This window comes from Corvus hawaiiensis, chromosome 2, assembly GCF_020740725.1.
Source record: "Corvus hawaiiensis isolate bCorHaw1 chromosome 2, bCorHaw1.pri.cur, whole genome shotgun sequence".
NCBI lineage: Eukaryota > Metazoa > Chordata > Aves > Passeriformes > Corvidae > Corvus > Corvus hawaiiensis.
In genome coordinates, this window is record NC_063214.1 from 27,304,222 (window position 1) to 27,330,216 (window position 25,995).

Here is a 25,995-nt window from a genome sequence, read left to right on the forward strand (position 1 = left end):
AAATTCCGGATAGCTCATGGGTATCTAAAGGGAAATGATAGACACTGAACTGAGTTGCATTTTACAGAGATGTGGATGGTATGAGCTGAGCCCTGTGCTTGAGTAGTCTCCTATGTCTTGGCTGTAGTGCATCAGCACTGCAGTCCTTGCTATGTCTGTCAGTAATTGCTCCTCCTCAGAGCATGGCTGCTAACACATGCAAGGGTTAGAGTGAGAAGGCTGTGCTGAGCACTCCACCCTTGCTGAGGCCAGATCTATGAGGAGTAGAAAACAGGAGCTGAGCTGATGATGTGGGGTGGGGAGGCTGCTCAAGAGCACCTCGTGTTCCCTTCCTGTCTCATTGTGGGGATCTGAAGGACTTAAATGTGCCATTAGCTTTGTACCTTTAACTTGCCAGTAGGATCAGGAATCAGATTAAAGATTTCACCTCCTCCTCATTTCCTTCCTGCAAGTTGCATGGCCATTGCACAGAGCATGTGCTGAGCTGCCAGAAATTCAGTGTGTTGAGAAACTTACTCTAAAGACAGCGTGAAATGGAGGTGTCAGAAAGCTTCGTGCTGCTAATTAAGCTGGTGTGCACGGAAACATAACTGTTGTCAGGGTTTAATTCTGTATCATGCCTTAAAGCTCTGTTGATGCAGCTCTCTCCTCCTGCCCTGCAGCCTCCCAGATCTCCTCACCCAGCACTTCTCTTGACAGCTCTGCCCATGCCCTTGCTCCCCACCACTGCTGCATTTTATCTCCCTGTGTAGGTAAGCTTCTCCAAAAAAAGCCCCTAGCACATCCCCTGGGTTCTCTGCTCCCCTCTTGCTTAACACATGTCCCACAATGGTATTTCCCAGCCTGCCCCTATAAGGATAACAGGCTGTCTCTTTGTAGGGTCCCTTGCTTCGTTGCTGGTAAACCCGAGATGGGTCCATGGAGAAACTGAATATATAAACTTTGGAAAAGTGCTAGAGAGATGGGCCTTGGCAAGGAAATACCTGGGCTAGACTGTGTTCCAAAACAAGGTCCCTCAGGCACAGTTTTCACTCGTGTCCGTGGAAGCCAGGTGTAAACAGACACTATAATTTTCAGGAAAGAGGGAGATTGCTGTATTTCTATCCTCAGTAATAGGTGGCACAAGGCCCAGAGGAGGTGGTGTTCCTTGCAGTACACTTGGGTTCCCAGCCCTCAGCCCCTGTCTGTGCAGGCAGGCTCCCTGGAAAGGATGAGGCTGTGTCTTCTTTCTGTGCTGTGGAGGTGGAGCTTCTTCAGCCCTGTCTCTGCTCTGCTCTGCTCGCCTCTCCTCTCTGCGGTCAAGGCATGCGGATTTAGTGATGATCCAGCACTGGCTACATTGCAGAGGGCGGTGGTGGCTTGACCTCGTGGCATACTCTATAGGTCTTCATAGTCTGTCCTCCACAAGGTATGGGTTTATCAGAATGAGAAGGGCTGTAAGGGGGACTTCCTACCACAAAACTAGCAGGAGTTAACCAGTACATGCTGCCTCTCTCATGGGGCTGTACAGTCCTTCTGCTGAGTCCAGGGCCTGGGACACCTCTTGACACACAGGCAGAAATAATCAATATTGCCTGTAATTCCCTGTCACTGTTGGTTATTTACACAAACAACAGAGAGATGCTTGAGAGGTCAAGGCAGGCGGGATGTAGTGCCAGCAGAATACAATATGGGGGTGTGTTCCCATACAATAAGTTCTGCTCAATTTGAAGCCAGCCCCTCTCCTCCATGTGATCAAGTATACTGCCTGCACCCTCCTCCCTCTACCTCCCCCCCCTTGCACAAAGGCTGTTTTGCAGAAAACACCGTGGGGAAAGCGGCTTTTGCTAAATGTTTTATAACGTGCCAGGGAACCTTTATCAAACATTTAATCCCAAACCTGGCTTTGAAGCAGGGAGGCATACAATTCCGTAATTAATTTTTTTTTTACCTTCTTTTGCTAATCGCTGATAAAAAGCTTAATTCTATTAACAACTCGACTTGACAAATTGCACCGTTCAACGGAAGCGTTTAGAAATTAATTACGCATTTTATTGCATTAGATCGGATAAACAGGGGAGCGCCGGCGGAGCAGGAGAGGAGCATCAGCGCAGGGCCCACGGTTGGGATGGTGGCCATTTTTTTCACTGGCTCCAAGTGAGCAGTTTACATGGCTGGAAAATCGCTGACGGGACTGTTTTCCTGTTTGTTTGTTCTGGTCTCTTTGCTGATTGCAAAAGTTCCACGTAGGAGAGTTTATTTTTGTAAAGGTGAATTGCAAAGCTATGGTGAAAATTCAGCTAAGCACAAATTTCTGTGCTGAACAGCCTCCAGGGGGGACAGCCAGGCTCAGTGAGTCTGAGGATAATGAGAATATAGGATATATGAGCACACTATGAGGTGCAGAACCAGTGAAGTCTGTGTGGCACAAATGAGCAGACTGGGACAAGGGGAAGTCCAGTACGTAGTATGTACATCTGGCAAGGGAAGCCCTGGGTTTTTAACATATGTGTGAGTGCACAGATGTAGATGCACGTGTACATCAGCATGCCTAGATACATGCACACACACGCATATGCATGTAGATACAAATATGTTCTCAAATTCTCAAATTCCCTGGTGTAAAATTCAGAAACCATTCCTTGTTTGTTGAGGGTAGTCTAAAAAAATAGGGGAGATCAGAAACCAAAATGGCATGTCAATTTTACCTACCATTCTGCCTGCCCACAGTGAGATTTAAGGATATTATGATTCAGAATTGCATTGCTAAGTGTCTGGGTTTGAGATACAGTTTTCACTCTGGGTTGTTTTGAACCTTGCTGACATTTGGAAGAAGATTTGGGTTCATTCCTGTTAACCTGGAACGCATGAATGGCATATCTTCTTAATTCCAGCTTTGCTGCCTGTGTAATGTGTTGGTTTTTTTTCTCAACTTTGTTTTTATTTCTTAGAGGCACATCAATAACCTTTCTCCTTGGCTGTAATCCATATCGTTGTGACCCTGATGAGTTTTAGTCTGATTCTGGAAAAGGCAAGGAGAAGAAAATGAACTTCATTTCTCACTTCAGCCTCGTTTTCCGTTCGTGGGCTGGATAAATGTGGGTGCCTGTAACCAGCTCTGTCAGCTGGTAATCTTTTTCTCCAAGATGTGCGTGGACCAGGTTGTTTGTGTGCCCTGGGGCAGCTCCTGCTTCCTCCCCACAGGCTCCATCTGCAGGGAGAAGACACACAGAGTGGGCAGCAAAGCCCAGAGATGCTTCAGGCCAGGTCAAGCCCTCTCTTTATTTCCCCAGTGAGTGTAGGCATAGCCTCAGGAGAGGGAGGCAGCAGGGACGGCGGTGTCCAGACTGCCCAGGAAAAGACCTGCTCCCACAGGGAGTCAGAGAGTGACCTGCCCACACAGCTGCAGATGCTTGTTTTTAAAAAGCAGCCTGCTCCAGCCTGGTTCTTGGCCATTTTTATTGCCTAGCAGCCCCCACTATGCTGGCCGCTCCAGCCACATCCCCTGCGGCTGCGTCGCTCTGTCCTTCACACGCAGTCTGCAGATGGTGGCCAGAGCTCTGGAGCAGCAGTCACAGGATGCTCTCCTGACATCTATTTTTACAGTACTTTGCAAAGACAGTCACTGGGGACTCTGTTTGAGCTGTTCCTGGTTGCAGGAGGTGCAGAGGTGTGGGGAGATGGCCAAGGTACTGGGGATCAGGGAGATCATTTATGCTTCCTTGGTGCACATATCTCTTCAGATGGTGCATTTCCTTTACTTTGAAGGCATCGCTTGTAATTCTTCAGTTATGGCTAAGTTTAGATTTCCATTCTCAGGCTTATTTTTCGCTTTCTAACCTTTATTAGGAGAAACTAATTTGTTTGCATAGTGAGATGTTCAAAAGCAGGTAAGAGATGTCAAGAGCAGGAGGGATTTTTTTTTTTTTTTTTTTTTTTTTTTTTTTTTTTTTATTTTTTCTTTCTCCGCTCCTCCCCCCCCCCCCCACCCCCCCCCCTCAGAAAATGCAGAATTAGAAATACTCATGCTTTGGAAAAATCATACATTGAGCTCATCATCTCTTACTCCATCTTGAGTCTTCTTGACTCAGGTGCTCTCAACAGCTTTGGCTTGCCAGAGCTCATGATGTCAACACTCCTGCACAGGTATTTTTCACAGGCAACAGCTGGGAACAGGGGGGGGAACCCAAGAAGGGTTATGACCAGTTTTAGATAGCTCTTACTAGAAAGGGGATTGTGTGGGGAGGGCAGACAAGGGGCTGTGATAATCAAAGGCAGGCAGAGAGTAATCTAGTTGTGGGAGCATGAGAGAGGCAGAAACAGATATACAGATGGCGCACAGCAACTAAGAAAAGAAACATGATGAAGGAGTGAAAGAAAAATAAATAAAAGTTAATAGAGCTAAGCAAAAATACTGAGAAGAAAAATACAGTGCTGCTGAAAGAGGGAACAGAATGAACTCAGAGACAGGCAACAGGGACGCTGCTGAGAAAAAAAATATTAACAATGAAAGATAGATCACAGCATGCTAGATGGCAAGAAATAAACAGCAAGTTTATACAATTTCAAGGAAAACTATTGAGGCAAAATGTGTAGAGGGAAAAGGGAGGGAGAGGAAAGAAGACAAGGTTGGGAAAAAGGAATTCAAAGGCTCCTTTGAAAAGAATAATTAAGTGACTAAGGCATCAGTGCCAAATTACTGTGGTACTCCAGGGGCTGAGGCATTCAGCAATTAAACCTGTAGGGATTGCTGGGGAGGGGGGCTGAACTGAGAGGACCAAGAGACTGGTGGCAGCCTCCCAGCCCACCCTCCCCAGGCACTGTGCAGCCATGTGCTGCTGCTGCTGGTCTGGGTCCCTGCACAGCCCCGGGGACCCTCATGGCAAGCAGGTGAGGTTTAGGGAAAACGTGTCTGGCAAAAATGGGGTGAGGAGAAATACATTTGCTTCAATAAGCCTTCTGGCTGACAGGTCTGTGCTGCTTTTGAGACTCTGTCTACCCTTTCTGAGGTGCTTACTCTTGGCTTGCAAAGCCAAGCCCTCTCTTTAGGGCACAAGGCTAGCATTACACAGGGTGGGAGCTAAGGGGGACTATGCCATCGATGTCCAATGAGGCAGGAGGAATTTATTAGTATTTAAAACTAAATCAATGCACTGCCTGAAAAAAAATGATACTTTTCCCTGAATATTAATGTCAATTTGGCATATGATAATTTAAATTTAATTTAGTTGTATAGGATTCCTTCTCAGCCCTGTGCATGAGTGGACAAGTAATTTTGCAACATGACTTCATCCAGCCTCTGTGCTTGTAAAGCCGTCAAAACGCGTTCAGCCACAGACCAGGATTTCCCTGTCTCCTCTCTCCCCTGGTCCCCTGCTTTCCTTTACTGCCTTTGCAGTGCTAAGCTTGATGGAGCATGGCAATAACAAATGTGAAAACAGTGAGCAAAAGATTTTCACCCTTGCAGAATGAGCCCTGGCAAAACCACCGCTGCATTCCTTGCTCAGGTTCCAGGAGCTATTAATAGAGGTCTGCGAAGGTTTATTAATTATACTTTTATACTGGGCCTTCTTCAATATGAACAGCATGTACATTTTGTTCCCATTTCCCCACATCTCTCTGTCACCTGAATAGGCCTCTGCCTGTGCAAAAATTTTTTACAAGAGAAGGAAGCAGCATATCCAGGCAGGCCCCTTCCAACATGCATATCCCACCCCAGTGCACCCAAAAGACCTTTGCCCTGAGAACTCAGCCTGTGCTGACACTGCAGTTGTAGCTGGGCAAAACAGGAAAACTTGGTGTCCTCAGGATGTTGGGCAAATCAGACTTTCTTTTGAATTCTGCTCAGTGCCAATTGACAGCTCCCTGGAAAACCCGCCAGGTGAAACACATCTGTAGGATTTCATCATTTACAGGCCTGACACCTAGAAGTGCAGCTGAGCATCTCAGCTTCCACTAATACAAGTCAACATGACCTGACAGGACTTTGATCTCCTGCAAACACCAGGTTTCAGCAGGCCAGCGGTGGCTGTAGGGCTTTGTGGGCAGTTTACAAGGGACTCCTCGGGTCCCTTCACTGAAGAGCTTAGCCTTTAAGAGCATGATCCCATAAATCAGTGCTTAGGCAACTAGCCCATTGGGTTTAATGGGATTACTTGCGTGAGCAAGGCTTTGTGAGACAGTCGTGAGGAGCAGTGGAAATGGATGGAGCTGCAAGATTGCAGCAGAGCATGAGGGGGATGCATATAGCCCCAGGAATGCTTTTATTGCACTCACAGGGATGGGGTTGGTGCCACTTGGGAGGGGGTATTGCCATTTGTTTTGCACGCTGCTGGGGTGTGTTAAGGCTAGATGAAGGCAAAAGTGACATGGGATTGGGGCTGTTTGGGCAGGGAGGATGCCAGACAGATCATCAGATGTGTTGGAGCTGAAGAAATACGTGTGATGGGCGGAGAAGGGGTTATTGGGAAAGATGCAGGGAGGCAGAGCTGTGAGCAGTGCCAAGACCATGACTGATGGTTTCTGAGGTGGCTGAGACACCGTCAAAGTGGGGCAGAGGGAGATGTGTAATTATTTTGTTCCAATTCAAAAGCAAATCTTAAATTGTTGATACTTGCAGCCCTTTTGCTGTCCCTCTCTGCAAGCACGGTAGCTTGCGTAGAGCAAATACTCACAAAGAGGATATTCCTATTAGTATTTCTGTCAAAGGTGAATTTGAAATGGTCTGTTGGATGGGGAAATTTACATTTTGTGCTGCCAACTTGTCTGAGTCATAGGTTTTGTTTTTTGCTGGCCCTTAATTAGCTGAGTCAAGTTGGATAAATCACACACTAATTTACTTACCAAAATCCTTGAGTGGCCCACCCACAAATAGGTGCCATCTCAGTCTGACTGGGTTGCTTCCTGAGCCTCTCAGTGCATCGAGCAGGCCATGAGCTATGCTGAGAAGCACTGGTGGTGCTGGTCTGCTTTCCACGGCCCCCCACATAAGCTCAATCCGTACCCACGCTTGCACATTTTCCGATCATACACGTGATTTGTGTTGTGCTGATTTTGTTAGTGATGCAGATGTTACAGTCCGGTGGTATGTAGGAGGGAATGGTGGATTTTACAGCTGACTGCAATATTCACAATGTGTTTAATGTGTGAGGAAAAGATTATTTGCTGCCAGAAAATACATCAATAATCCCAAATAACAAATAAGCATGAGAGACGGATATTTCCTTTGCTATGACAAAAATGCTAGCTTTCATCAGACGCTTTTATTTTCTCACTCACTTTGGAACTCATAAGTGGGTTTGGTCAGCAGTACAGCTTCCTCCTGATTTCAGTGAGGAAAAAAACCCTAGCTATAGCCCTGCAAGCTATTACCTCTTAAAGCACCATTTGACATGAGTTTCAAGTGCTGTTTAGCTCCAGGTTTTGCAGAGTCCTGTGATGTCTGTCCAGGAAACCTAGTAATGTTTTCCAGATGGCATTTTCCAGAGGATGGCATCCACTCGCTGTGGATGTAATTTCTGCGTCCATGGGGATGGGCAGGGAGAAAGGACAACTTGGCATCCTCCTTTCCCTGGCAGCAAGCTGCATATAAAAACACATCCCCTTCCTGCTCTGCGCACCAACAGGCTGCCCCTTCCCTGACCCTGGTCAATTTGTCATGACCAAGTGCATCCGACTGTCCCCCCCGCTCCCCCTCCTCATCATGCTGCCCAGTTTCCTGCCAGGTTGGGGCCCTGACATCACCCCAACAGCTGGTCAGCATTTTGAAGTCTACAGCATCATCTGTGTTGGAAATGCTCATGGGCCTCCCTGCTGCTGGGGATGGAGAGGAAACCACCGAAAAGAGAGTCCCACCGAAAGCTGGACATTGGTACAGCCACACTGGAGTTGCCAAAGCTTCCTCCCCCCTTCCTCCCTTCAGCTGGGGGGCTGGCAGCCTTCTGGGATGCTGGCCAAGGTGGCTGTGGTGTTCTTGAAGCTGGTGGCTTGGGGTTCATGCTTCCAGGCTGAGTGTGGGTCCCGAAGGGATCTCTCAGGAAGCCAGATGCCGTGCTCATCTGTGCACTTGCCTCTCTGCCTGCGTGCGTGCGAGCTCACAGGGTTGACACGTGTGCTCAGGCAGGGAGGAGAGGAGGAGTGGGAGGTGCTGGCTGTATTTCCAGAAGCTTCTGGCACAGGCTGCCTCTTGAGGGCCTCCCTTGGCAATGTGGTGCCCAGCACCTGGTAGGCTTCCTCAAAGAAGTCAGGTTCAAGACATCTAACATTGGACATGCAGCATGAGGGCTGGGAGAAGCAGACCAGGCAGCACATCCTGCTCTCTAGGAAAGCTGGTGCTTTTTCCTTGCTGTGTATAGAAGCTGGAGGGAAGTGATCCATGCAGATGAGCAATATGTAGCTCTTGGGAGGGACGTGTTTGTCACCTGAGGTGTGCGGGCGCCCCAGGCTCTCTGTGCTGGAATGCCTGGATTTGTACATCTGCCTTCCCCAGGGATTAAATCCACTTGGCAGGGCTGCCATGCGGGGGTGCCTGATTGGGACACACACATGTGGGGCTGTGTGGGGGGTGTGCCACCCTGTCCTCTGCACGTGTTTGCCAGCGTGTGAAGTGTGCACACATTCCCTGCCTCTAACTACGGGGATTGTTAATCCTGTTTATAGCCAGCAGCAAGATGGGCAGGGAGCCGCTTAACAAGAGCTGACACATGAAAAAAAATAAGGCTTTTGTATCCATTGTACATTAAACAATTCATGAGGTTTGGGGTTGAATAAGACATTTAATGAACATTGGCCTGTTCGGGCTGCCTGCAGCTGGTCATTTCTCACCCAGGGCTGGGTGCTTTTAAAGGCAGAAGAAGGAGACATCAGCTTTGAGTTATAAAATTTTAACAAATAAATGGCATTTCCTACTTATCTTAAAATGGACAAATAGGGAGGAAAGCTAATAGCTGTGTTTCCAAGTATCTGGAACAATGGCAGGTTTGTAGACCAAGCTAAACTGAAGTGAGGATTCTCCGTGAATAGCTTTATTTATTTATCACTGAAACTATTTGTTCAGTGGTACAGGAGTGGAGCCAGAATCCCTGCTTGTTTTGCAGCAGGCACCTTGTTATTTCTCTTTTTAGATCTCACAGAAGCATGTGGGGCGGAGTAATGAGAAGGGAACGATTAGGGAACAGATCAGACCTTGTAAGGTCGGCTAATTGGGAGTTAGAAGGAGTCTGCTGCGAAGACTGGGAGACCTTTGCCTGTGGTTACAGGGATGTGTGGTTACCTGCATCAGTGTAATCTTTGTTTTATTTTATGTAAGATCACTTCCCTTCACTTTAAAAGAAGAAAGTAAAAAGAGATAAATATGTTTACACACTTTAAATGTTCAGAAATATAACTTTATGGGGCCACTATTACATTGCTGTGCTCCCACTTGATTCACAGCATCAGTTTCTATGGTGCCAACAAGAAGGATCAGATTTAGCTTTCGTAGCTCTTCCTCTACTGTGGGGACTTGGCTTATGAAGTAGTAGGAAGCTGCATTCACTTCTCTCTTGGACTTAGACATTAAGCACCAGCACTGGTGAAACCTTCCTGATGTCACATTTTGGCTTTTGATAGGTAGCTTTTGATTGAGTTCTTGGTGGGAGTTGTCCTCTCCTGGTCCACTTCTCTACCTGGAGCCCAGGTGGGACACCTGCCAGCACCTCAGCAGAGAGGCCAAAGGACAGATGGACCTGCAGGCACTGGGTGCTCCCTGACCCCTGTGTGTAGTCTGTCCAGATTGGAACCAAGAGCTGAGGCAGCTGCAGGAAGGGGCATGCTGCCACTGCCAACCAAGTACTGCAGCTGAATTTGCTTTTGGGGAGTCTTTCTTTGCTGCTGGCTTAGAGCACAGCTGCTGATTTCTCTTACTGAAGGAAGCAGCGAGGTTGCCTTTCCCTCCCTGGTGCACGCAGACCCCCTACTCCAGTGCTGGGGCACAGGCTGGCAGCCCAAAACAGATGGTGCTGTTTTCCGCTCTGCCTGCACCAGTGCCCGAGGCAGACAGCAGGCACATGCACTCCCATCAGATGATGGAGGAGAGGGCATCTCAACATGATGCTTTTGCCCATCCATTCAAAGTAGAGAGTTCAGGCTCAGGCTTGGGACACCAGTCCAGCTGGTTCTCGGCAGCACAGTCCTGTTGGAAAGGAACAACTTTGCTTTGAAAATCCTGTTTATAATCCCAGTCCAGCTTTCACTACAGCAGCAGTGGACTTTTGTTTTGGCCTGCCTATAATACTGAGGCATTTTGCTCCAGAACAAAGAATCCTGTTTTAGCAATAATCTCTATTAGTGCATATTAATGTGCTCAGTTTGTGTAATCTATTTTGCCATGTAATTCATTTTAACATTTATTTTAATGCTTTCTACCTCTACACTCGTTTAATAACAATCCCATCACCTATCAGTGGGAGGAAGCTATTTAGGACATTTAACCTTATATGCTCTGGCATTTAGTTCACTGTTAGATTGTAGCCTTTAAGCACCATGGTCTTGGTTTTTTTATTTTTTTCCTCATACAGCAGCCTGATCCAAACTGCAGCTCTATAAATAGCCATTACTACTAATGCATCTAATACGGTATGGAAAATTGATGTGAGTTTAAAAATGTTGTGAAGGAGAAAAATGCAGCATGATATGGGATCTTTAATGGTCTCAGGGATCATAGTACTGGTTTTGCATTGCAGTTATCTTCCTCACTCCTGCAGGTCTTCATGTCCTTCAATCACATGCTCCTCAAATCAGGAGGGGGATCAGCAGTGTCATGGTCTCAGTGGAGGAGCGTAGTCAAATGGTACAAAATGCCATTTTCTTTGGATGTCTCCTGACTCAAGTTGTTACTGCAGATCTGTATTAACTTGCCTTTGAGATCTGATCAGGTCATGTCCCAAGCTGTAAAATAATCAGCTTTACAGTTGCTTCCTTTCACCAAAGAAATGCCTGCCCTCAAACACAGGGGCAGAAAGTAGAGCAGGGGATTACATGGGAAGATGATATGCCGTGCACAGACATACATCAAAAGCCTTAGGCTTTGACACCAAGTTATTGTGCTAATGCCATGCACGCTGGTACACTGATTGTTTGGAAAGGCAGTGTTTTTTATGAGTGGATCCAAACTGTGTTTGTTTTTTCATCCTGCAAAACTAGAATTATAAGCCCAGTCTGATCCTTCACTGCCATGAGATTTGTAACCCATAAGCTTGATTCCCAGAGAGGCAGCAGCTCTTTGAAGCACAATTGTGTCGGTCAGTTGGATGGCCTTAGGTCCCATCACTTGGGTCTCAGAGTGGAGGCCCTGGTACTGTAGCTGAGTGGGGCTGAAGCTGCCCTGTCACCAAGTGGCATTTGTTCATTCCAGTCAGATCGAGACTTGCTCAGTGCCTGGGCCTTGGCCATGCATAAGCTGAACCCGAGAGCACCAAGGAGACTTTGCTCAGTCGTAAGTGGTGGATCAAAGCCAGCTCTTCCTGTATGGGACAGTGACAGCTGTACAGGCTACAGTGACAGCTGTATTCTGGTGTCAAGACTGGTGAGACACAGCTGAACTGGTTTTCTACTTTGCTGCAGGAATCTTGGAAAAACATTTAGGATTAAGCCAGCCTTCAGACAGGAGAATCACAGCACCTTCCACTGCACGTGAAAGCATCAAGCAGCCTATCTCTCTACCCATCCTTTGGTGTATATTTTCTCTGTCTCTCTCCTTTCACCCCACCATATGTGGCATGTTGGATGTGCTGCCTCCCCCTCCTGTTTTCTGCCCCAAGGTTGTTGTGAGCTTGAGAGTGATGTCTGGTAACGCTCTTTATTGCACATAGTACAGAGAAATATGAGGATGGCAACCCTACAAGAGCAGATGGCTTCACATGCCTGGATCTGTTTCCTCAGACAAAGTAGGATACTGCAAACTGGTGTTCATTTCACTTGGTAACATCTACTTGAAATATTGGTGGGTGTTGTAGCGTTTGGAGAAGCAGGCAGGCTGTTACAAAGACTCACGTGGGCAGGGTGGAGTGAGGGCGTATAGGTGATGGGAATCCTGCACATTTCTGCTAGAGTGTCCCTTTCTAAAGGAGAGGATAGGGAAGCAAAAGAAGGAAGTTGTAAGGAGAGGGGAATGTCTCTGTACTCCGCTGCATGCAAATAGGTGCCCATCTCCACCAAGGCTGGCTAAGAGTAAAGAGACTCACCTTTTGGGAGGAGTAAGCTGTGGAGCCAGTTTGGACACCTCAGGCATGGACTGCAAAGGCTCAGTTTCTCTTGTTGGGGGGTGTACAAACACAGTAAATGTATTCTCCAGACAATCAGCATCCACATTCAGCAGAGACTACAACATGGCAATGTTTGTAGCACAAGCAGGAGGCTTCTGCACCACACATTTGCAGGGTAGTACTTGGAGGAGCAGGTGGGGGAAAGGTGGGGACGTAAAGAGACAAGCAAAAAGCAAGGTCGTCTCTGTGTGCAGGGAGAGAATTCACCAATGGGCAGGAAGGTGGGGACACTGGCGAACATGTGGGGGACAGAAAGGATTAAGTAGGACAGGGAGGAAAGGAAGATTCACAGGCCAGGGATGTCAGAGGCAGTAGTGTTTCCAGGGCCACAGTCCCAGAAGCCGTCCCTCTTCATCCCTGCATTGCCCTGCATGACAATGCTTCCCCTTCTGTTAGACAGCAGCCTCCATCATTTCAGCTTGCTAGCCCACCCGCTCCATGTTAACGCGTTTCTGATAATTACCATTTTTCGGAACTATTTTGACTGTTAAAAAATGCATTTTTAAAAATATAAGCTGATTAAAAGAGACTACTCATTAGCATAAGCTCCTTGCTGTTCAGCCCTCTTCCTAATTAAAAGCACTCATCTGTGGAGACCTCGATTCTCCCCTGTCCTCTGGGCTAGCTTTTTGGACATTTTTCCCTGGCAGTTTGCTTTATTTTGTCTCATCTTCCTTTTTTTAGTTTCCTCTCCAGCAGATTTCTGGCAAGGGTGGAAGAGGATTCAGGCAGGTGGAGGCTTAGGTATGTGGTACCAGATGAAAACTAGAATGAATTTGTTGTTCCTTAAAGCATCATCTTCTGTTTCTTGCTGCTGGCTTGGGAGCAGAGCAGCAGCATGTTGGCTTCCAGGTTCTTGGAGATGCACCTCCCAGGGCAGCGATCTCCTCCGGTCTAAACAGCATTAGGCTGGTGGCATGTTTGGATGGCAGATCTGTAATGCAAATCCAGGGGTGCTGGTGGCTGTGCAGCAGGTGTTAATTTCTCTCTCATTCAGCACTAAGCCAAGGTCCCAGCAAGGGATCAGCTGCCTCTGTGTTGCAGGGAACACAGCATTATGAGGAGCTGCAGAGGTCCCAACCACAGAGCCACACGATGGCTCTCAATTTCTGTAGCCCCAGTACCATGGAAAATTTTAGCGCAAAGAACTGTTTTCTGTCTTCCTTAGTGTTCCCCAATGGTCCTAAATTAAATAAAGCAGCTTCCCTCATTCCTTCCCTCAGTGTCACCTGTTTCTAAGCAGCTGCCGTGTTTAGCCCTGAAGTGGCAGCAATTTTGAGGCCACTAAGGTCTGTCACCCTGAGGGGCTCTGGAAACCTGCAGCAGAGCAGGAAGGCCCTGCAAATGATACTCAACACCTTCTAAGCACTGGCCATTAAATAACTGAAGCAAGAATGGTGTTTAAGCTGTCCCAAAGCAACCTGGCACTGTGGCCAGCAGATCAGGAATTCAGATCTATGGGATGGATGAGTTGCTTGCTGGTGCTCTGCAAGCGTTCAAAAAGAGGGGAGCTTGCTGGCTTGTATGGACCCAGCTCAGCAGCATGTGTGGAAGGAGGAGGTTTCTCCAAACAGTGTTGTTTAGAAGTCTGTTCACTGCTAATATTTTTCCCTGCTATGGAATGATGGCAGACCTTGAACTGCTCCCATTTGCTTTCCTGAGAAGAATTTTGGTGGTTCACCTGTGAAATAACAACAGATGACTGCCATCAGCAAAAATCTGGTTTCTTCATTTGAGGAGGTCCTTCCTCAGCTACAGACATGTGTCACTTTGTGCCACTAAAGAGAAGAGACTTAAAGACTCTGCTTGTGAGAATGGCTTGGACATAAATTTTTGTCTAAGCAAACTCAGGACTGGCTGGCCAGGGACCTGTAACCCATCATGGGCATACTAGAAGACAGCAGACATTTTCCTCGTCTTTGTTTTCATTCTGTCCTTGCTAGGGCTGGTTTGGATTGGAGCTGTGACCAGGTTTGGCTCAATATCCCTTCTCCTCATGCTTTTTCAGTGTCTTATGCTTAGCCCTGCAGGAGCTGACACTGCTGTGGAGAAGTGAGACTGGCGTCTAATTTGCGTCATGCCTCAGCAGCTATAGTCTGACTGCAGGCTCTTTCTTCCTGGGGTTCCTCCAAGAGCCAAAAAAGAACAGCTGATTTTCAGATCCGGAGGGGATTGGAGATGGCTGGGAGGTTAGATACTCTGGGGTTATGGGTCATCAACTCTCTGCTGGTGGAAGTCCATTGATTGTAATGAAGTGATGCCTGATTTACCATGACAGTCAGAAGAGCATCACTCTTAGTTTATTTATTTCCTTTAGCACCGAAAAATGAAACCCTTCTGAACTGCAGGGGAGAATTCCACAGTCACGTGAGAGATTTATTCCATTAAAAAGAGCTGCCCTTTCACATAGACTGCTTATACTCCACACCCTACCCTTTGGTCCAACATTCTCCTTCTCTGTTTTCTCACACCAGTCTGTAAATCCCCTGTTCAGTTGTACATACTGGGGGTGGACGATGTTGTCTCTTGCTTATACCATGGCACTTCAGGAATAACTTGACAGAAGTTTGTGGCACTGCAGCAGTGAGGCCCCAGGTTCAGCCAAACCGTTGCTGTAAAATCCCATTTAAAAGGTCAGGAGCAATGTTCTTAGCACTCACTTTTCACCCTTCCATGTATCTGCTCTGCTTGCTTGACTGTCTTTTCAAAGCTGTCAGCCAGGCTAAGGTCTCACCTGAAATTCTGAAGTAATCCAGAGTGGACAGCCTGAATAGCTGCAAAGGTCAAGACAATGCCTTGGCTCTGGTGAAGGGCCAAAGTCACTCCTGGTCTCAGTTGCTTCAACTACATTACACCAGGATGACTTTGGTTTAAGGTGGTGGTTCTACCTTGTCAATCAATAATCCAGCCTCACCTTTGCAAAGCCAAATGTGTACTACTGTCCTGCTTTCATAGGCAGGAAAATTGAGGTGGAGAGTCCAGAGCAGGACCAGAGTTTGCACTGAGCTCTCCAGGATGTCAAAGACTTGCTCTGGTATGTTATTTTTCACCAGCAGAACTCCTGATGTCCTTCAAAAGTAGAATGAGTGTCATTATCCTCATTTTGTAGTTATAAAAGTCAAGCCGCGTTGAATTGGATTGGGAAGGAGTTGCCAGGGCCAGCACAGTGTGTCCTCCAGAGCTGCCCTGATGCCTCCAGGAGCCAGACCCAGCAGGCGTTAGACTAGGGCTGGAGTACTCCCTATCTCTGAAATCCTTTTGGAAGGTCATGTCACCTGTCCATCCTTTTTCATCATGCAGTGGCCACACCACACTTACAGCTAAGAGAACATAAAACAGGAGGGAAAATTTTCATGGAGAAGAGCTGGTCTTGTTCTTCCAAGCAGCTCTCCCTGAATGGCAGTTCTCATATCCTTCTGAAAAGTGGGGACAACATATATATGTTCACCCATCTCTCCCTCATGTGTGGGGCAGCTGTGGATGCTGGTTTTTAAGAGTGTATTGCTGTCACAAACAGGCATGCAAAGCACTTTGTTTCCATCAGCCATGGCAGAATCAGTAGCATCTTCATGGTAAGCCTTGTTGGTTCAACCCTGACAACAAAGTCAATTCCCCTGCTTCAGGGGGTAGGTGGGTCCTGCTGCTCAAAATCAAGCTGAATTTCAACCTGAAGACAGAGAGGCTTTAGGGCAAACAGTCAAGACTTTGCTCTTCAGTTTGGCCACAGGGTTTGTCTGACTTGGTTTTGTTGTCAAACCATGTTTCTTTGACCTTACAGAGGCTGAGCGGGAGGGTTGGTCCTAAGGACTTGGTTCCTAGTGGGTTTGCACACATCTGAAACTGGCCATTGTGGTGACAAGGTGCTCTGGAGGGAAGATGGGACAACAGACAGGCAGTGCTTATTTGAAAAGCTGCAGAGTTTTTTTACAGATGAGGATTTTTAAATTCAGGCCATAGGGTCTCAGTGGTTTCAAGTCTTACGAGAACTTTGCAGGCAGTGTTGCTCTTTCTTACAGTAACAGCATTTCCTCCTGACCCAGGGTACTTAAATACTCTAATATTAACTCTAGAACAGACAAGTATTTGTAGATAGATAGCTCATCTAGAGATGGATATTTATTATTTTCTACCTAGAGTCAGCAGTCCCCATGGGCATCCGTGTATTAATCTTAGGGAGCTATGATGGATGGGAAAGTAGGTTGCTCTCTGCAGTGAGGTAGTCTGTACACGGGAAACTTCAGATGTTCCAAAACTGAAGGGATTGTAAAGTAATGGGTGCTACAGGACAGCTGGGTGGGTAGGTAGATGCTCTTTATCACTTGGTTTGGGACAGATTTTTCATTTCTTCTTCCCTCATTTGCTAACTTCCTACATATTAGGAATAAGGAAATGAGATGGGTGTAATAGGGATAAAATTCAAAGTAATTTCCAAAGATGAATTTCAATTAGACCTGAACCATTTGGGTCTGTCCAAGAAAGCTCTTCTCTCTCATCCAAGACGTAATGAAATGCTTCTGTTTCTCCTGCCTCGTGCAGTTTCTCTTCCCTTGCATTCAGCAAGGTTGTCTGCTTCCTCTGCTGCCAGGGACTCCCTTCAGCTCTTATCCAGGTTACTTCTTATCCTCTCTGGCAACAGCTCCCTCTCTGGTCTGACTAGAGATGGGACTCCTATGAGGGACAGAAAGAGTTACGCAGTGAACAGAGAAGTCATCTAAAAGCAGGGAAAGGGACTCTGATCCTCTTCAAAAAGTGTGCTGCAGTTGTTAGGACCGGCTCCCAGCATCAACTGTGTAAGAAGTCTGCCCCCTCTTTCAGGCATCTAGGTATTTTCCTTACTTTAGGAAGGGAATAAAACCAAAACAAAAAAGCCTGACATCAGATCTAATTAATAATAATAGAAAAGCCAATTTCACAGCCCATTACCCCTCGTAGCCAGGTGGGGGGTAGGAAGGTGAGGAGGAGGAGGGACTTGAAGCAACATGGGCGGGTATGTTTGTGGACCTTATAAAAGAGATGGGGCGATGGTTACTCACAGAGTTTCCCTGCCAGACATATAGCTTTAGGCTCCATTAACCCAGAACCCAACAGAAGGTGCCATAGCCAAGGGGGAAATCTTTAAAAATGCCGACAGCATCATTTTGCTTCATTAGCAGGGCTCCTGCGTGCCTCCTTCTCTCTTCGCTACCACTCTGACCCCCTCCCCTCCATGCCCCCTCCTTTCCCTCTCTTTCCGTTTTGTTTAACTGAAGGCAATTCATCTCGTTTTAATTAATTTTTACTCGCAGCGTTATCACCCCAAGTATAAAGGCAAAAAGTTGTTTTTTTTAATTACAAAGCTAACGGCATTAATTACCAGTACAGTAAATGCATCAACGCATGGGAGCCAAGTGGCGTTTGGAGGCACTGAGGCAGTGAGCGTCTGTGACAGCTGCAAAGGGTTTGGTGGGTTTTTTTCTTTGTGTTTTTTCTTTTTTTTTTTTTCCCCTAACAGCCTCACCACAGTAGAGCCTCACTTTGGGGAAAAAAACAGACTGAGATTTTTTAAACCACAAATCAACTCTAGCCACCCACTGGGATACGGCATCTGGAAGGGATGAAACAGAGCGTCCTTAAACTATAGGGCTGGAAGGGACAGGAAAAGATCTTTTTCCCAAGACAGGTGCCATTAGACCTGTTTCAGTCTTGATGGTTGTTTGTTACATCTCAGCATGCACAGGGAGTCTAAGTCCAACTGGTCGGGTAGTTCATCCAAGTGTCACCCTTGTTTCCTAAATGGATCCTTGCATGTGGAATATTTGCAGAGCTTTGATGAGCTGGGAAAGTGGAGGGCACTGTAGGGAGCTGACTGTGGGCTCTGTCCAGCCATGGCACATGAACTCATCTCCAGAAGATGAAGGTGACCCTTTGCTTCAGGTCTCAATGGACCCTGAGGAGTGACCAAAAAGCATAAAACCAAATACTTTGTGTTAAAAAGAAGGGATTTGTTACAAGGGTTGTTCTTTCTTCTGACATTCATGGTGGTACAGAAAAGGAACATCAGGTGCCAAGGTACTTTCTGAGGGAACTGGGCTTGGAGAAAGAGGTGTCAACAGCACTGACAGTGGTATGAGAAGGGCTTTTTGCTCTTTATCTTGGGCTATGAAGAGCCATCTTGTCTGTTTCCCTTTATTTTCTTCCAAGAGGAAGGTGTAGAATCAGTTGAGGGGAGCAAGCTTGAATGTGCCCATGCTGTGCTGATACTTGGAACACGGAGGTGGCTTTGGCTTTGCCTTTGCCAGGCAATGAGTAACCTTTGGAGGAAGGGAAGGATGGTACAGGAAAGGCACCCCTGCTGTCCAACGGGGCAAGGGGAGATGGTGCAGTGAGTGAGGAGAATTGCTTCTGCTACTCTGTTATTCTCATTAAATTAGGGATAAACCAGCAAATGCTGAGGAGCAAGGGGGGCCAGACCCCAAACTTAAGTTCTTATACATGTTTCCTGAGCCACATTTTGCTTCAGCCTGTTTCTGGCTCAAACCTTGTCTGCTCCTGCCATGGCAAAACCTCTCTGCTGAGTTGTAAAAGAAGTCTCATTCTAGCCTTCTCTGAAAGGATTGGAAGAAGTGTCTTTGTATGGCCTTGCCTTTGAGTCAGAGCCTGACTGTGAAAGGACAGGTATAAGGAGTGAAAATTACCCTAATAAAATGATGTCTATCATTTTCTTATTCCAACCAGAAATTCTGTAGCACAGAATATCAAAAAAAAAAAAAAAAAAAAAAAAAAAAAGGAACTTAGTCAGAAACAACCTGAAGGGAAAAAGTTATGAAATTGAAACCCAAAGAACCAGCAGGAAAAGTGCTTTAAAAAATCCCTTATTAGAGTCACAGAAGGTAGCGCCATACCCCCACATGAAAAACAAAATAAAAACCTGGAAGCAAAAAGGTAAGAGAAACTCGTGCACTTAAATACCAAGTTATGTTGGTTTATTCAAGTCAGATAAAGAATACTTTAAAAATTGGATATTCCATCTGAGTGATGCTAATAGAATGGAACATAAAATGGAGCACTGAGATATAAAATACAGATTAAGAAAAAATTTGAGGAACAAATAGCCAAAGATAACACAAGTAATAATAAATTCTTTACATACCAAGAGTAGGCAGCCCCAGGGAGAGTCAGTTAAAGAGGTAATCAGGATGAATTGAGATTGCAGAAAAGACTTGGCCATTAGTGGAGGGGAGAAGAGAACCCTGAATACCCCAGCATGCATTTTGCAGAGAAAAAAAGATGACACTGTCCTTGGGTAATGTGTGAGTAATAATGAAAGTGTGTGCAAAATGGAGATCTGTAACAGATCTCCAGGTTATTGCAAAGGGATTCCATGTTGGCAGGTCCCAGTTTTGACTTGCAGTCTTCCACAGAAAAATTCGTATTCCCTGATCATCATCCCAGTACCACCACAGATTCTGGGAGAAGAAGCAACCTGTAAAGAGCAGGTATGAAATGTGAACCTGTAGAATCAGCAGGTAGACTGCTGCAAGAAGAAATCCCTTAATCAGTTCATAGCAGGTCATACCATATTCCCAAATTAAAATCAAAACCTGGAAACAAAAAGGAAATAGGAACAAGGGCAGTCAAATGCCAAATTCCATGGGGTTATTCACATTTAATAAGAAAAAAAGAAGACAGGAAAAAAGGAAAACAAGAGAAGATTACGCCAGGGGCATAAAATGTCTTTTTTTTTTTTTTTTTTTTTTTTTGGTTAATGATCAAGTCTTCATCTGTACTATTTTAATCAGTTCTGGTATTCCCCTTTAATTGTTGCTCTTAGTTCTGCCTACTCTGAAACATCTTTTTTTTTTTGTCACTCACATTAGACCTTGGGCTGATTCATTTTTTCTGTTGCCGTTTCCAAAATGAGGGGCATTGCTCTGTCCTCCTGTAGCCCAGGAGCCCAGCATGGCCTCTGCCCAGCACCCCAAAGTGCTCACCACTGGGTGTGCAGGTTGCAAATCCAATGGAGGAGCAGAAGCCTGTCAGAAATCTGTTGAAGATGAGAGTTTGGGGAGTTGATTCACGTTCATCAACATACTATGACACTTCTAAACAGTCTGTCTTCTCCACCTGTGCCTTTCTTCCTTTCCTAAAAGCATTTTCATGAGCATCATTGGATTTCTGCCACACCTGACCTTACTTTCAGCTTAGTTGCTGGATTGTCCCTCCCCTCTCTCCCCTTCAGCTGTCCTCCCCTCCACCTCCAGCCCATGCCTGTGATCTGCATCCCAGTCACCTTTCCAGTATTGTTCCACATCCTTCTCCCTTTTGCATTTATTTATTTATTTATCTTCTCCAGGGTTGGAAATGGGGAAAAAATAAAAATAAATATGCAAATGAAAGGGAAAAAACTGAGAGAAATTTAATTAAAATGTGTGTGTTTCTTTCCCTTCGAGTGCTTTAGGGTGGAATAGCAAATTCTTAAAAAAGAGAGCACTCAGAATAAGGTTAAAGAGCTGAAAACTGATTACATGCAATTGAAAATGAAAGCAGGGAGGGGGTGGTGGAGATGTAGCATATTGAGATAGGTAAAGGCTCAGGGAGACACTTGCTGGAGAGGGGGCATTTTTCACTGTGAGTTACAGCCAAGCAGGCGTTGCATATGAGGTCTGTAACGGGGTTTCAGACATTTTGCATCAGGAGAGAGGCAGAGAGAAAAGCATTTTACTTTGAAGAGCAATATGAAGAGGGCACCTTGCAGATGAGAGCTGGGAACAAAAGCAACAGCCAGGAAGGACAGAGGAGTGGGGGAGAGCCACCCACCTTCTGGTTTGTATCTGTAGATCTGCCATACCCTGAGAGAGGACAGGACTTCTAGAACGCTTGAGGGCAGGGAGGGGAGAGAGAAATAAATAACTGAGTCTCATACTTTATGCAGGATCTGCAATCACCGGTTCTGAGCTTGATCAAAGCCATAGCTGTAATGCATCTGTGTGAAGGAGAAGGCGAGGTTATTGGACTGTGGAGTTGTGCTTCAGCTTATTAAAGATTAAAGGGTGAAAGCAAGTTCTGGGGAAGGGGGTGTAAGTCCTCCAGCCTTACAGGCATGTTTGGACAGCAGTGGTCTGGCTAGGTGCCATTTCTGATTGACTCCTGGGTGTTCATAGGGTCGTGTAGCAGCTTCCTAAAATAACAGGGCTCCCTTAGACCGAGCACAGGACCTTCAAGTGTAAACCCCATCCTCCCCATAGACCCACTACAACAGCATCAAGGCCAGCAATAGATTTATGTGCCAAGGGTGAGAATGTGTATATTATGTGGCCTCACTTAGGAGCAGTGCTTTTCCAGTGCATCTTCTCCATTCTGCTCTCTTTCCAACATGGGAATCATTTCTTGGCAGCCTGTTATTTTAATTAAGCACAGCCTTTGAAAGACCACATCCCCACTTGTGCCCTACCTTGGTTCCAGGCTGCAGAGGCCTCTTCATTACTCAGAGCCCATGGGACACCTCGTGAATTTAATTTTTAAACCTGTGATGTGCTGTGAGGCGTAGGCCTGTCCCTCTGCAGTCACTGAATGGCATGTTCCTAGCAGCTCTTCCCTGGGGCCATTGCTGCCTGCTGCACGGAGTCCTCTCTCCAAGCTGAAGCAAACCCAAGCAGTCCTTTTCCTGCTTTGCTGGCATCTACACTACATTGGCTGTGGGAGGCACCATTTTGGTGCTGGTCCTGCCCTTCTGGGTCTTGGCTGGAAGAGGGGAGGAGGCACTGGAGACAGCTACCTTACAAGCAGTTTGAATAGTGTCTGGAAAAGCTTCCATATTAAATAGCCATATTAAATAGTTCCTGATTCTGACTTGTCCACACACTGTCTGAGTCCTCAAGAAGCTCTCTTGAGAGGGGCTTAATGGCAAAGACAACAGCTGCTTCCTGCTCTGGTGTAGCAGGGATTGATGCTGCAGCTTTTATAACCCACCAACGGTAGCTCTCCCCTTCTGCCCATAGATATTAAGGGTCCAATTTTCCCTTCTATTTCCCATGCCTTTTAGAGTGAAAGAGAGAAAAGAAGTCCTCTTGCTGTGATACAGAGTGATTGCTGCCATCTGACATTCACATTTATCTGCTTGGTCTTTTCATTATCTCCCTCCCATTTGTTTCTGGTTGTTCTCAAGTGTTTGCTGATCCTCTTCCTTCCTCTAAGACCGGCTGTTGTTAAAACTCCTCTGCTTACCTGCTCTATATATCTTGACTTATCTGCTTGGTTCACATCTCATTCATTGATTTTTTCATACCCAGCTGCTAAATGAGCACTGTTTGCACCTCTTCCACAAGCATCTTCTGCTTTGCTACTGCAAATTCCTTTGTAGTCCAACTAAAACAGTGTAGCTTCTCATTACAAACAGAAAAGCCAGCAGGCTTCCGATTTTTCTTACTTCTGCCTGTGTGCTGCTTGTTTTATTTCAGTCAAGAGGTCACACCACTGGTGACTCTTACCAGAGATGTTTCCCTAACTTTGAGCCCAATTTATCAGTCAGGATACAAGGCTCATTTTTCCCAGGTGCCCCAGACCAGGAATAGCCTCTGGCTGTTACACAGCTTTTCAACAAACTGTGTCAAGAAGCAGCAAAATCCTGCCTCTGGGAACATGTTCCCTTTCTTAGTTTTATTCTGTATTGTTACCATCTCGTTTAGTGTCTCAATTACATATAGACAGGCACAAGCTGCAAATTCAGATCACAAATTCAGGGATGTTTGTGTCCTATGGGCTTGTCTGCCTCGATTTTTTTGTACCACTACAACTATATAAATATATGAGAGATAAGCGACAAATACCTTTGTAGGAGTATCTGTGTGTCCACATTTGAGGGTTATTCCATACCATTCAAAGCTGCTTTAGTAGAGCCAAAGTTAGTGTGTAAACATGAGTGCTATGCAATTCTCTGGTTCAGGCATGTTGTCATGCAGCCAAAGTCCATCTTAGGATTTTTAGCCCATTTGTATCTGCAGAGGCATCAATCCCACATTTCCTTTCCATGAAATCAGTGTGGTTTATGTTAACTTTGACATAAATCTTCATCTTCAGAGTAAGTCTTCAGGCCTGATGTATGGGAAAAGACAGGGTAATAAAACCAAGAGACACAAAACACAGCTCATGATATGCACAGAACTTCTGTGAGGCTGTGCTCTGTTTTGGAACAAGGTGTGAAGCTGTTGCAGATAAAATAAGAAACGGCCAGAATTTATGCTGAAAATTCAGATCTCCCTGTTGGTCTGCTCTGTGTTCACCACAGTTGGGTTTGGAAGTTTAGTTGGCTTTTTAAAGTAGGAAAATGGTTTCATTGTCTTCTGCACATGAAGCACTTGTGTTATTTCAGAAGTGGGAATGAGTTCGGCTCATGAGAGATGTTCTGTGCTTGTAATTGTGGGAATCTTGTGGTTCTGGAGGTCTTCTTATATGCATCTACATCTGCCAATCAAGCAAGAAGCATTGGGAGAACAGGCTTTCTTGAGACTATCTAGGAAGTCCAACATCTAATATTCATGAACTTGGAAAGGCACTGGCATGTGAAGTTAAAAATCAGTAAAATCTTTCAAATATCAGGACTGGTCAGTAGAATAGGAGATCCAAGTGGAATGGGTTTGTCCAGGCTTAGATTTTTGCCGTGCTCTGCCCTCATTTGTTTGCAACGCAAGGCAAAGGACAAGTCTCCGTGCCCAAGGCATGCAGCATTTTGCTGTCTCGGGTTTTGAGGGGCAGCTCGTGCCACCAGGACCTTCTGAAAGGTTCTAGACCAGACAGTCCATGGATAAAAAATCTGGGTGGAGCAGTACGGTTGGGAAGCCCACCAGAGGGCAGTGAAAACCCTGCGAGTGCAGGGGTCTGGGAGCTGCGGGGGTGAGAAAGGCTCCCAGGAAGTGAGTGACTGGGGAGCTGGGAGCCTGCAGGGCTGCTGGTCCTAGCTCTGGTCCTCAACTTCGCTTTCCCAATTGCGAATGGCTGGCAGCATGCATGTGTCGCTCTTAATCTTCCTTTTGCATCCCTGTTTTTGCAGTTGTCAGAGTGCCATATTATGCAAATTGGAATTAAGCAATTAAGGCGATAATGTTTCCCTTGAAGAGTTTGACAAGGCAGAAGGAACACAGACTATTTTTCAGACAAGCTTTTGGTTGCATATTTACCTAAAAACAACAGGAAGAAAGAAATGGGCAATGGTACACACACACACACACCAGCTTTGTGACCAAGCCGCCCTTTCCTCCCTGTGCACCCCTTCTTCTTACTTGTCCCATAACACCATTGAGTTTTGGGCCCTCAGAGGGGCTGCTCACTTGCCATCCTCAGCACAGAGGACACCAAGGAAGGGTCTGGCACAGCCTGTGATGAAATCACATCTTAAACAGATGTTTAAAGGTCTAGCTCAACACCATACTTTGTGCCTAGGAGCAAGGGCTTGTGTCACTGACTCATGGATTGCACTTTCACAGCTTTGCAAGGCTGGTGTGTGGGGATGAGGAGGGGGAAGGTTGCTATCAGTTGCTGGGAGACAAAAGCTCAGAGCTGCTCTCTGTCAGTTTTTTGACTTTGCAACTTAGCCAGCATCTTGTGTGAGCTCTTCCCATCTTTTCCACAGTTAGAGGTGCTTTTGTTCTAAAAGAGACTTTCCAATCTTCCTTTGTTTAGATTTGCAGTGGATTTGTACAAAAGGAGAGGGTTATGCTATTGAACTGTTTTGCCAGTGATTTTTACATCACAGTCAAAGATGGGCTAAACTGAGGCTGCAAGTCTCAATTGTCTTGGAAGCCAAGGTGCTGGGAAGCTAACCTGACTTATGGACATTCATGCTGCTGATGCCTCTGCACCTGCCGTCTCTTCTGCAGATGAGGTAGTGCCTTTGAACACTTTAGATAAGATGCAAAAATTGTTTTGAACCAGTAACTGTGCTAAGGATCAGACCCAGGGGTACAAATGTAAGATTCTGCAAAATGGCATCATTTGAAATAAACCTCACCCTGTGCTTTTTTTCAAGCTGTGCTTTCTTTCCTTGGGATGTGGTTGGTGACCTGTGCTTTGAACCTGCTTAGCTCTTGGCACAAGCTTAGCATTTTCTGCATTTCCTACAGGTCTCAGGAGGGAAAGGAGCAGAGAATGGGGAGTTACTGATTTGTTGCCAGTCAAGATACACAGGGCCTGATGCACCCCTGCTCCATTACACCCAGAGTCACACCAGCATAGAAAGATGAATCAGAGGCAGTGACTCAGGCTCCAGCGCTCTAAATAGTCAGCAGAAGTGGTAAGCCTACTCCCAAGTGGCACTAATGACTGAAAGAGAGCTAAGAAAGTGTGTGGCTTAATGGGGAGTATTCCCCAGCTCACACAGGGAATCATTACCGGATAGAGATAATTGGCTGATTGTGTAACAGAGTGGTCACATACACTGATCTATAGTAGTGCATGGGAGGATATGGTTCACTTTGAAACCTCTTCCCAAGTTGTATGAGCTAACATGAAGGCAGGCCCACTCAGAGCAGATTGCTGGAAGCTGAGAGGATGTTGTGGGGATGGATGAACCCCTTTACTTTAAGCATACTTCAGTACCCACTTTCAGGAAAAAGGATTATAGAGGCCCTTGTTCCAAGCCAGCAGGGCTCATCTTAAGCTAAGTTGCTAGGTAGGGGTGTAATGAGATAATTCAGACAGCCTGAGACCACTCTTTGCTTATGTAAAGTAGCATTCATGTGGA

General features: G+C 46.1%; 1 protein-coding gene across 3 annotated transcripts in view; it reads left to right on the plus strand.

The window, feature by feature from the left end:
- The window catches only part of LOC125321298 (limbic system associated membrane protein), a 1,007,901-nt gene that overhangs the window by 771,147 nt on the left and 210,759 nt on the right, over positions 1 to 25,995 (plus strand). The window lies entirely within an intron of this gene.